This window comes from Peromyscus californicus, unplaced genomic scaffold, assembly GCF_007827085.1.
Source record: "Peromyscus californicus insignis strain IS unplaced genomic scaffold, ASM782708v3 Scaffold_24__1_contigs__length_46423439, whole genome shotgun sequence".
NCBI classification, from domain to species: Eukaryota; Metazoa; Chordata; class Mammalia; order Rodentia; family Cricetidae; genus Peromyscus; species Peromyscus californicus.
In genome coordinates this window covers 35978692-35991187 of record NW_026294535.1, presented here as the reverse complement: position 1 = coordinate 35991187, position 12496 = coordinate 35978692, and the positions used below count along the sequence as shown (strand labels likewise).

General features: G+C 45.2%; 1 long non-coding RNA gene across 1 annotated transcript; it reads left to right on the top strand.

Annotated features, from left to right (window-relative positions):
• Positions 1 to 910: 910 nt before the first annotated feature.
• LOC128120018 (uncharacterized) lies at positions 911 to 11427 on the top strand. Its single transcript, XR_008221754.1, has 3 exons — positions 911 to 1234; positions 2370 to 2412; positions 9849 to 11427. It is a non-coding gene; the product is annotated as an uncharacterized LOC128120018 (long non-coding RNA).
• Positions 11428 to 12496: the final 1069 nt, after the last annotated feature.

Genomic DNA, 12496 nt, shown 5'->3' with positions numbered 1-12496 from the left:
TGTGTGTGTGTGTGTGTGTGTGTGTGTGTGTGTGTGTGTGTGTGTGTGTGTGTGTGACTGCAGAATGTGACATCTAGAATGTGTGCCCACTCAGGGAACTATTAAAACACATTGTCCTTTCTGTGTCCAATGCCGGGGCACAGACTGTGTAGAGCCAGGTCGTTGAATGCCTAAAATTTTATTGAAGAGACATCTAGTGGGGCTGATGTAAAAAAATGTCGCTCTGAATTCTGCATCGTCAGGGCTGGCAGACTGAGTGTCAACAGGGACCTCTAGTGTCCTGCAGAAAGCAGATCTAGAAGTGCTGACATTCTCAAATGCCTGCTTTCATATTCCACGTGTCAAACATGAGTGAGATGTCCTTCACAGGCTGCCATGCCCGCCTTACACTCATGAACGAGGCACTGAGTCCTGGAGAGGTCCATCCCTGCATTTTAAACTTCATGAGCTTGAAAGTAAGGATGCTTTTTCAATGGAGCACTGAGGACCGTGAACTGTAGCCTGTGACGAGGACTGTCACTTCGTAAGGCCAACACTGGTGCTGTTTCTAATCCCCAGTGACGGTCCTGTTAGTTTTCTCTACGTATTTCATACAAAGAATCTGTTACAGCAGGAGGTTAAATACCCAAATCCGGGTAACTGCAATGTGGAGACAGCTGGCCGACTTTGACCTCACAGCTCTAATTCTAAATTCTACATTTTTAGCCATGAAATTTTGCAGTATAAATCTGAAGGCCTAACTACAAGCTACTTTGCTTTTGTTTCCTTCCTCCTCTTCCTTCCTTCTTCCCCTCCCCTTCCCCCTTCCTTCTTTCCTTTGGTCTCTTCCTCTCTCCCTCCTTTCTTTCCTTCCTTCCTTGTTTCTTTCTATCTTCCTCTATCTCCTTTTGTTTCTTTCAGGCTGCTGGAGTTCAGGATACCCAAGCCTAAACCTGACGCCTCGGCACTTGGGAAAGCAGCAAGAGCCTGACAGACCCTCTCACGATTCCCCCTCTTCCTCTGAAGCAAGTGCTCAGACCCTCACAGGAGAAGCGCCTCCTTCCACCCACGGGAAAGGACTATCTTCATCTTTGAAGACCCGGGGACACAGAGACCGACCCACATAGCAGGCCCCGCTGTGTCCCACTCCGGTTTCTTACTGCTCAACCATACCTTGTTATCTAGCCATACCGCCCCATGGCTGTCTCCTTTATCAAAGTCGGCACAAGGAAGGTGCAGACATGGAGCTGCATTGGTAAAGTGTTTACCTTATAAGCAGGAATACATGGGTTCCATCTCTAGAACACAAGTTCAGACCAAAACAAAAGGGCTGCGTGTGGGAGTGTCTACTCTTTTTTTTTTTGGTTTTTCAAGACAGGTTTTCTCTGTGTAGCTTTGCGCCTTTCCTGGAACTCACTTTGTAGACCAGGCTGGCCTCGAACTCACAGAGATCCGCCTGACTCTGCCTCCTGAGTGCCGGGATTAAAGGCGTGCATCACCACCGCCCGGTGGGAGTGTGTACTCTTAATCCCCATGCTGGAGAATCAGAGACAGGCTGGTGGTCCTTGGGATCCACTGGCCATCTAGGCTAGCCTCCTTGGCTACTTCCAGGCCAGTGAGAGACCCTGTCTCAAACAAAATGAAAACCAAAACAAACCAACAACAAACCAAGGTGGATGATGCCTGAGTAATGACACTCAGGTTGTCCTTTGGCTACATTCACACACATATGCACACACACAGAGTGAGAGTGAGTGGGAGAGAGAGAGAGAGAGAGAGAGAGAGAGAGAAAGAGACAGAGACACACAGAGAGAGGAGAGAGAAAGATTGAGGGAAACACACACACACATGTAGAGAAACACACACACACACACACACACACACACACACACACACACACACACACATCACTCATGCTCCCCTGTGTCTTTGGGTCTTCCTTTTCTTATGAACTCTATTATCTGCGGTAAAGCGTGTGTTCCATTCATCTGCATGCTTTGGGCTTGTTCATCTGTCTTTGTTCTGGAACCTGGGCCATGAACCTGGCAATGGACGAGGGGAGAAATCCTTTCCTCTCCCATACGTTTCTCTCTTCATTCTCCCCAGCCAGCAGATGTATCTGTTTTTCATCAAGAGCTCTATGGCATTTGCCGCGGGAGTGGATTTCTTCTTGTCAGGGTTTTACTCTTAATGGCATTTTGACAACCACGGGGACTTGGTGTGCTCTGTCCTGACAGCACTAAATGATCTCCGACGTGAAATCAAAGCAGATATTTCACATGTCACCTGTGGGTAATGGCTTTTCTTGGGTGGCATCCAATCCAGGGAACTGATACCATTTTCCCCCTTTCCAGATGAAAATTGTTACTTGGTTTTTCTTTTTTTTCCAGTCCTAAATTATTCTGTCTGAGGATCTCCAAGTCAGCTGTGCAGGTGAGCCTGACACTCAGAGGTTAAGCGAGTCATCTGTTCTAAGTGAAATATTCAGAAGCCTTTTATCTTATTAGAGTGTCTGCAGCGCATGGCTTTCCAACCGTCAACAGGCTTTTGTTCTTTGAGGTTTTATGCTTTGTTTTTGTTTCAGTTTTGAACTGGACCCAGGAGGGGATTCTTCAGGCCTTTCAGTAAAAATGTATGATTAGGCCATATGGGGGTAGGGGTGGCTATGGCATGCGTGGCTGAAGGGATGTTCTACAGACATCTTTCCCTTGATGTGTAAACAACCCTGTCTGCTCATAGCTCTCAGTTGAGAAATTTCTCTCCCTTCTTGGGAGGGGCTGACGAGTTCATTGTCGTGTATCTGGACTGGTCATGTTCTATTTATTCTTCCCACATCGTGATGTGACCTGAGGTGGGCATGTAGCTCATGCATAGCTACTCAGGGGCCCTTTGGAGGCATTAATAAGGGTCTCAGCGAGATGACCTGTCCTTTAGTTGTAGGTGACTGTCCTCTGGGCCATGCAATTTCCTTCTTTGTGAGTTCAGCTGTCATTTCCTTGTGAAAGAATCATCCCAGCTGGGATTGTTGACTGTTTATGTCCACTTGTGGAGGGATGGAGAGGGTCACAAGACCTTTGAGTATCCAGTGGCTCTCTACCATGGTGGTAGTGAAGGAATGTCTACATCTGTTCAGCTACATGGAAGTTTTCCTTCCTACTGGGTAAAAGCTTCCCAGGTGCTCCCTTTTGGGGTGGGACCCCAATATCCCTGTAAGTAACCCCGGACCTATGCTCTCTACATAAGCCCAATATGCTCACTGGTTCCCCAGAGTGAATTTTGGTGGGCTCGTGCCTTGGTTTGTCAGTTTGTGTATTGGGACCATAGGAAGAAGGGTAGATGTTGTTTATCTCTCCCCCAAGGAAAGACTTTAGCAACACAAGATAAAGATTCACCTAAATCAGCAGCCCTGCTCCCTACTACCGGGTTGCCCATGGTGAAAACTTGTTGGGAGAGGAGGGAGGCTAAACCTGAGGATGAGTGAAGGCAGATCAATTGTATCTCCATGACATCATCAAATCCTCTGGGATCAGATACTCCTCATCTTGAGAAACCTCCTCCTTCACTGTTTAGTTAAGAACCAGCATATTCCTGTTTGCCTCACAGCAATGTGAGTTGGGTTTTTATCACACAACACCAAAAGTACCCAGAATTAATGCAGCTACATATGCAGCGATTTCTAGTAACTCTGGAGAGACGCCTTTCTGTGTCTATTGAATCCCCAAATGTCTTCAGCTCTAATTAATCCTCATGCCAAAGTGGCAGATTTGGGGGTGTCACATTTTATTCATCATTTCATCAAAAAGAAGAGTACAGGGGGAAATGAGGAAGGGGAGGGATATGCTCAACATTAAACCTGTACAAAAGATTAGAATATATTAACTGTTTAGACAAAAAAACAAAATTCATTGACTAATAAGTTTAACAAGGCACACTTTAGGTTCCCAAAGTCCTTTCAGCTCAAACAATAAGAAAAGAAAGTGATACACTCTCTGGCCACTATGACAAGATGGCAAATAGATTAATGAGTCCTTCAGTCAGGAGGCTAATCAGGATTCTTTAAGAGCATTGTCTGCTGTTCATAATCCCCGGCCAATATACACAGTTCCTCCCAGCTCCCATGGTAATGCGGTAACGGAGGGAAAACAGACATTTCAGGTACACAGGGTGGTCCCTCCTGGCAAGCATGTGTAAGGGGACCTGGGAACACTCAAGATGGTGCTGGTGTGTCAAGAACCAGAGAGTTACATTTGGGGATCATGGTCACTTTTTTTTTTTTTTTACTATAAGCTCTTTATTTTGAACAATGCAAATCATTATGCCAGGTGTTGGGATGTTGGCATGTGGGTCTTCCAAGGTGATCCGGCTAAATGCAGCCTCCCTCCAAATCAACCATAGTGTCAAAGGACCCATTAAAATAACTCAATGGAAGGCCATTTGGCCAAGATGGCTCCAAGGTCCTGGATCCCTATGTAAACAAGATGAATCTTATGCTCCCTGAGTCAGAAGCAGCTGACTGGGCACTCACTCTATCATCAGAGACTGTTAGCTGGGATAATCAACATGAGGCAAAGATCTGAACGTAACTAGTCAAACATTTCTCATTCGCACTATGAATGCTTTCCCACCGCAGGCTGCGTTGGTGCACTGGACACTGCCTCTGGTTTATAGCTGCCTTGTTGAGGAGTTACTTTCTGATCAAATAAACTCTTCAAGTTTTAGTGTACTTGTAGATGTAACCAACCATCTTATTAAATAAGAAACACAGAACCAATGCAAAGAAGAAAGCCAAGAGATCAGAGCTAAGAGCCTTACCCTGCAGCTAACCTTTTCAGCCAAGAGACCTCTCCAAAAGAGAGCTACTTCCTGTGCATTTGTCTTTATATAGTCTTTCTGTTCTGCCTTCTCATTGGTTGTAAACCCAAACACATGACTGCCTCGTCACTGCCTTTCTGTACAGACCTCCAGGTCTTCTATGGTTGGTATTGAGATTAAAGGTGTGTGTCTCCAATGTTGGCTGTATCCCTGAACACACAGAGATCTACCTAGCTCTGTCTACCAAGTCCTGGGTTTAAAGGCGTGCACCACCACCGCCATGCTCTTGCTATGGCTCTAATAGCTCTGACCCCTGGGCAACTTTATTTATTAACATACAATTAAAATCACATTTCAGTACAAATAAAATACCACCATATGTACTTAAATCTATATTTCTAACAGCCCTCACCCTGGTCAGGAAAACACCAATACCTTCCATCTGGGTGAGTTTCCCGTGAGACGAAAGGAGTTGCTGAAGTATTATACCCCTGACACTCTCCTCACTCAGGTGTTTCCAGACTGGTTCTGTGGCACAGGCCACCTTTACTGTATTGTGTTCAATTCTGATTTCAGTAAGGTGGGAGGCTCGTGTCGCCAAGCCTCGTGTGCCAGTGTCTCTAAGATTGTGTCAAGCAAACAAGAGAAAGGTTAAGGAAGGCTGCCAGGACGAAGGTTTCAGAGCCTGCCCAGACCCATACTGAAAAATGACACTTTGTGACTCCCTACAAGAGACTGTGGCTGACTAATGGATGCCAGTGTCTACGAGAATGTCGTGCAACAATTCTGCCACCATGGATAGAAATTTTAAGGAAATATTCTTCCTCAGTCGGGGTTTTTAATTGCTGTGAAGAGACACCATGACCCCGGCAACTCTTATAAAGAAAAACATTTAATTGGGCCTGGCTTACAGTTCAGAGGATTAGTTCATTATCATCATGGTGGGAAGCTTGGCAGCATGTAGGCAGACATGGTGCTGGAGAAGGAGCTGAGAGTTCTACATCTGGATCCACAGGCAGCTGGAAGGGAGAGTGACTGGGCCTGGCTTGAGCTTCTAAAACCTCAAAGCCTGCCTTCCAGTGACACACTTCCTCCAACAAGGCCATACCTACTCAAACAAAACTACACCTCATAATAGTGCCCCCCGTTCCCCCCCACCCCCCGTGAGCCTATTGGGGGTAGGGAACATTTGCATTCAAACAATTACATAATCCCTCAGTGAAACTGTAGCCAGGGACCACCAGTGATATTTCCTAAATCCTTAAAATGCATTTCTTTCCAAGGACATGGCCTCCAGAGTCAAAAGGTGAGTGTGAAAAGGTAATCCAGTTCTCCCACCCCCATGAAGATTATATCATTGCCAAAAGCATGCTGGCTTCCAGTCTTGTTGACCCATGGCTCTTTCTCATTTCCCACAGAATCTCACAGGAAATTCTTCTCTGTAGACAAAGAAGAGAATTGTACTGTTGGCAATTTCCTACACAATTCAATTTTGAGGTGGAACTTTTTCTAGGTGCACAGGCTATATTTGAATTTCACCAGCTGTTTCCTTAATGGTTGTTAGAATATTTTTGGTAACAGCAGTGGCTTGAGGAGAAATATGATGTTACCTAATCTTTCTTTAATAGGAGAGATATTTGTATTATATACTTAATACAGAAATGTCTTCTTTCTGGGTGTCCCTTGATTATGCTGGCTTTAGTGGTCATGTCAATCATCAGCACACAGATTCTATTGTTCATGTGAAAAAGAATCTGATATTGCCTTGCTTTTCATCCTCTGTGGAAGTTCTCAGGTACAGTGGGATTTTTTTCCCCAAGCTTTCTGCTTTTTGGCTTATTCTTGTATGGGCTCAGGTGTTTTTCTTTCTTTGCTTTCTTAAATAAAAACACCATTTCCATCTTTCTCAAATGCTCCTAGAAAGCATTTGTGGCCAGCTAATTTTTTTTTTAAAAAAAGATTTGTAAAGACAAGGGATTCCATTCCTGCTGAGTACAGCAGTCTTTAGACATAGAATTACCCCCATCGGTTTCCAGTGGAGACAACCTCAGCTCTCCGTTAGTGCTGATGTCTCTTGAGCTCTTCTCTCCCCCAGGCCTCCAGATCTCATTTTCCTGGAACTTTCTCTTCTGCATCCCTCCATCAATTTAATGTCCCCAGTTTCTCAGTCTTCTTTTGGAAAAAAAAATTTTTTTTTTCCAAGACAGAGTTTCTCTGTGTAGCCCTGGCTATCCTGGAACATGCTCTGTGGACCAGGCTGGCCTTGAACTCAAAGATCTGCCTGCCTCTGCCTCCTGAGTGCCGGGACTAAGGTGTGTCAACACCACCTGGCTCTAGTCTCCTTCTAAAAAATACCTCAGAATCTAATTTTCTAACAGCCAATAGGCTTTTTAATGCCTTTTGGTAAGCAAAACACAGTTCATTCTTAGGAGAAGTTGAACCAACAGTTTTTTTTAAATAAAATTTTGTTCCTGCCTTGCTACTTGATGTCTATGACATATTCAGATTTTAGTATTGATCAGTATTATTTTTAGAGTATTGCCAAAAATAAGTGATATTGAGACTCCTTAAGGAGCCAGAGCTCTACTACCGCCTAGAAACACATTCTTCTTACATTTTAGGGAGAGTAGTTTCTTTCTGTTGTAGTCCAGGGAGGAGATCCTTTCCTACAAACAGGCTCATCATTCTCTTTAAAAAATGTTTTGGGATGTGGTGGTACACACCTTTAACTCCAGCACTCAGGACACGGAGGCAGGTGGATTTCTGTGAGTTCAAGGTCAGCCTGGTCTACACCGCAAGCTCCAAGCCAGCCAGGGTTACATTGGAAAGCCCTTAGATGCTTGTATTTCTGGGACATTGTACGTTAACTAGAGATGGATATTAGAATTAAAATTATGATCCTGAGGGTATATATCCAACATGCGCAAAAGCAGGGAATTTGGAAAGAGCTGATCTGCTCACGCACCTTCTCATCTTTGCTCTAGTCAGAGACTTGAGCTCAGAAACAAAACTGGAGCGCTCAGTCAGAGAAGAAACTGTTTCCAGCTTGGGAGCCCGCCTGGTCACTCTTGGCTCCTTACCATAGCGCAAGACTGAAATGCCCCTCTTCATATTCACTTCGTAAATGAGAGTTGGTAAGTCCCTGGGATGGAGTCTTCTCAGGGGCTCCATAGCATTTAAGCCAATCCAGTGGTTCTTGACCTCTGGGTTGCAATCCCTTTGGGGATTGAGTGACCCTTTTAAAGGGGTCACATATCAGATATCCTGCATGTCAGATACTTACATTATGATTCATGACAGTAGCAAAATCACAGTTATGAAGTAGCAATGCAATAATTTAATGGTTGAGGGTCACCACAGCATGAGGAGCTGTATTAAAGAGCCGCAGCATTAGGAAGGTTGAGAGTCACTGGTTTAATCTCTCATAGCACTTCTCTAGGGCAATGTACTTTCTTCATTGACAAAGTTTGATAAGAAATTGTCAGGCAGGTCAGTTTAGATAAAAAGGCCTGGAAGCTTTCCCTAAGGAGTGCATCTCACCTCAAATGGATGAGATCGGAAATGGTCTCATGACGCTGGTGTACAAGGCCCATTACCTCTATGTTGTGTACCAGCTGGTCTGTTTCAGACCATCATGTGACTTCATTCAGTGATGCCATCAGATGTCAGGGGTGCCTTCAGGGAGTCCTGGACCTGGACCAAACCAATGATAATCAGCTCTTGTCTTGCTTTTCCGTTCTCAGTCAGCAGCTGAGGCACGCACTTATTTAGCATTGTGTTTCTCATCCAGTTGTTTCCTGCTTTGACGGACTGTGAATGTAAACCAGTCATCTAAACACTGGAAGCCCTAACGTCTGCATGAGTAGGAACATAGCACCCCAGAAAGTGTCTCTGGTCACCTCTGAAAGTTTCCCACCAGGGTGTTATAGGTGCCCCCAAACCCCTGAAGAACAGGATGTCATTGGTAGCCTCCCATGCTCCTTCTGTCTCTCACTCCAGTTCTTTACCGTCATCTGTGTGTCCGCTGTTTGATAGCAATAAATACAGTATGTATACAGAAGAGAGATCCTGTGCTGAGTATTATGACATCGGTCGCTTACATATTAAGCTAATTAATCCTCATAGTAGTACTCTGGGGCAGGAACTGTTTGAAAGTGAGAAAACGTCAGCAAGAAAAAGAGGTCTTGCCCCTAACCACTTTTCTCTACACTTGTAGTCCTCGTGTTATTGTGTTGCGAGTGTGGACATGGGCTTTGGCACTAATAAGACTCAAGTTCAAATCCCAGCTCACCCACTTCTTTGTCATGAAACCTGGGAGAACAAATAAACTTCTCTGCCCCTCAGTATCCTCATGCCTAAAGGGAGAAAACATCAATTTTGTTGTGGTTGTTAAGTAGAGTAGTGCACAGAGCATCATGGGCAGAGTACCTGCCATATTGGGTGTGATGGACGCTAGCTCGTACTTTAACAGCAATGATAATCCTTAGGATTCCTTTCGCAGCTTAGCAGAGCAAGCCTTGGAGAAGTGGAAATTTTGCCCATGACTAAATGACCTTAAGAGGCAGGCTTTGAGACTCTGTCCAGCTCTGCATGTCACTGACCATGACATCATCAATGCTAAGACGCCATGTAGTTGGATCATAGTCACAGTGACCTTGGTTGACGGCTATGTGTGAGAATTTCCAGATGAGCATACTTGAATGGTGTAAGACAAGAGTGCTGAGCAGGGAGCGGTCAGGTGACTCTGAGTGCAAATCCTGCATAGCCTCAAGCCTTTGCCTAATGCTGAAATCTATACTTCGGTTCTTGCTAAGGAACTCATATTTCTCTTGAACTGACGACTCCAGCCCCATGTGTAACATAAGATCATGCAAAGGAGGGTAGTCGTGGAGGGCAGGCTCCTTGTCATTCTATGGTGGCATTGTGACTGTAATGGAAACCACATGCTTCATGGTTTGTTTGGTTTTTTTTTTTTTTTTGACTAGTTAATATTAGCAGGTCAGTCGCATTTTTATGTAGATATGGCTATTCCAGCTGCCTTTTCTCGTGTTTTTCAGAGAATTCAGAATTTGTGCCAGACACCAAGCTTTGTGAAGAGTGAAAAACCAGACGGACATGCCCAGCGCTTGCCACGTGCTCTTCTGGCTTCCATGTGGAATGCGTGCTTGTCTGCCAGAGTCCTTATGAAACAGGGACGTGGCTAACCCAGGCTCTTGCTTTCAAAGAGTGGTGGCGTTATAATGAGGTAATGAGAATAAATCATGAGAAAAGTCTAGAGTTTATCCTGGAGATCTTAGAAGACAGCACACGGGGCATTGGGATTGTGTCTGGTCACCTTGTGGAACTATTGATATTTGCTGGCATAATTTGATTATGATTACACATTTTGGTTTTATGAAGGGAAGAACATTCATTTCTACCCTCCTTAGCTCTTCCTTTGAATCTCACAATCCCTGTCTTTCAGATAAAGGTTTGATTTCTTAGGGGTGGGGGGAATCCTCTGATTACCATTTCTCACCTAAATTGTACTTCCTCCCAAAATGCCACTTCTCCCTCCCTAGAGGAAAATCAGGGCAGACGGAAGGTAGACTTTGAAGCTGATGGTGATGTTAGAAGTGGCAATCTCCATCCTAGGGGGAATCCTCAAATACCCGAGGATTGATTGATTCTAACTTTTCCTTTACTCCCCAAGATGAAAGAAAAAGATGAAGGATTTCTCAGTGGAGTTCCTTCCCATTAGAAGGCCAGAGACCCCCACCCATCTGCTGAGGGTCAGTGGGTTTCTGCCAGGCTGGTGGAGCAACACCAAGAGCCCTCTGTTGGTAGACAGCAGGGCTGCTGAGATCTGCTTTGCCATTAAAGAAAGCAAACCAAAGCAAACAGTGTTGTGAATGTCTTTCAGCCCAGTAGCTGCACATGAGAAACTGCTTCGTTTTTCCCTGTCATGACCATCTTGAGAACAGTCTATGCTTAACATTTCCTCTTGTCCACCCCCTGCCCCCACCATTTAATCGTCTTCAGGTAAGGAAACCAAGTCTTATGATGCATATACCAAGGCTTCTGTGAGTATCGAAAGTCCCTACAGCAGTGGTTCTCAACCTGTGGGTTGCAACCCCTTTAGGAGGGTTGAATGACCCTTTCACAGGGGTCACACATCAGATATCCTGCACATCAGATATTTACATTATGGTTCATAACAGTAGCAAAATTACAGTTATGAAGTTGCAACGAAAACAATTTTTATGGTTGGGGGGGTCACCACAACATGAGGAGCTGGATGAAAGGGTCACAGCATTAGGAAGGTTGAGAACCACTGCCCTACAGAGTCGGGACCATAACGTCCCCCTCAGATCGTGCAATGGAGAAGGAAGGTCTAGCCTTACAATGCCCCCACTCTGCCCCACTTGCTTGTCCTCAGTTTGCTTTGTTGACTTTGGTTTTTAGGGGTTGGAGCTGAGGCAGAGAAGGAGACAGAAGGAGTAGTCTTGGTCTTTCTGTGCTCTTCATGGGTCCTCCTCTTGGCTGACAGACCCGGGGCTAGTCATGATGTCACTGCATTTTCTACCCTGTGTGGGGGGCTTTTCAGAAGTCCTAGCTGCTGCTGAGGACAAAACACTCCGCCGCTGAGCTCTTGGGATCCGTGTCCCTCCTTTTATCCCACAGCTGTCCCTATCCCCCTTGCCCTAGGATGAGTCCTTTGGTGGTGTTTCCCGATACGTCCCCATGGTAACTACGGGACTCATGAGTGCTCCAGCACATCAAAGTAGTCTAGATGCCTCAGAAGTGCAGATGCTCAGAGTGCAGAGCAAGGCTTGCTGCACTATGGTCTCTGCTGGTCCTCGCTCATCCCTATCTCCAGTTCTCCAGCAGTACAAGGCCCCTTCGCTCAAGGGCAGAGAGTAGCCGGATGATCCCTGTCTTCAGGAATCCCCTTAACACACATTCCTGAGGAATTCCACTCTCCTCTGTGTACTCTTGTGACACACTAGTTTGGGAACCGTTTGGTGAGTTTTGGTACCCACCCAGCAGGTCCCTGTAGCCTGTGGAGGAAAGGATTTGCTGTTTAGTGTTTTCACTTAGGGGGCTTCAGCCAAATTGCAGAGATAATCGGAAAATCCCTTCCTACCTCACAGAGATTTGTAGGTTGCAAGTTGCTGAGAAGAACTTCCTGTTCTGACTGCCCTTTGAGACTTCTTCGTGAGTCATTTTGAAAAATACTCCCAGCCTGTACTGTCTCTAGGAACTCGGGCCTGTTCTGCGACAATGTCTGCAAATGTGTGCAAGTCTGCATCAGCAAATGTTTGCCAGCTAAACAGAAGCATAATTAACATGTCTACATTGGTAGAGAGCTCTATATTGTCATTGCGAAATGGGTTTCCTCTTTGCAAAGCTTGACTCTGTGACCGGTTTAATTATTTAATATTGCTAACTAGAGGGCCAGCCTCCAGTCAGCACCGGGGTACACAAAAGTGAGACTTTAAGGTCTCATTGTTATTGTCACCATATGATAAAAAAAAAAAAAAGAGACCCAGGCGAGAACAAGGTCCCATGGCTGGGAGAAGAAAAATATATCAGTTACAGTTTCTGTGGTTGTGATAAAACACCATGTTCAAAAGCAACTTGGAGAGGAGAGTTTAATTCAGCTTACAACTCTCAGCTCATACTCCATCACGGACAGAAGTCAGGGCAGGGACTGAACCAGGGG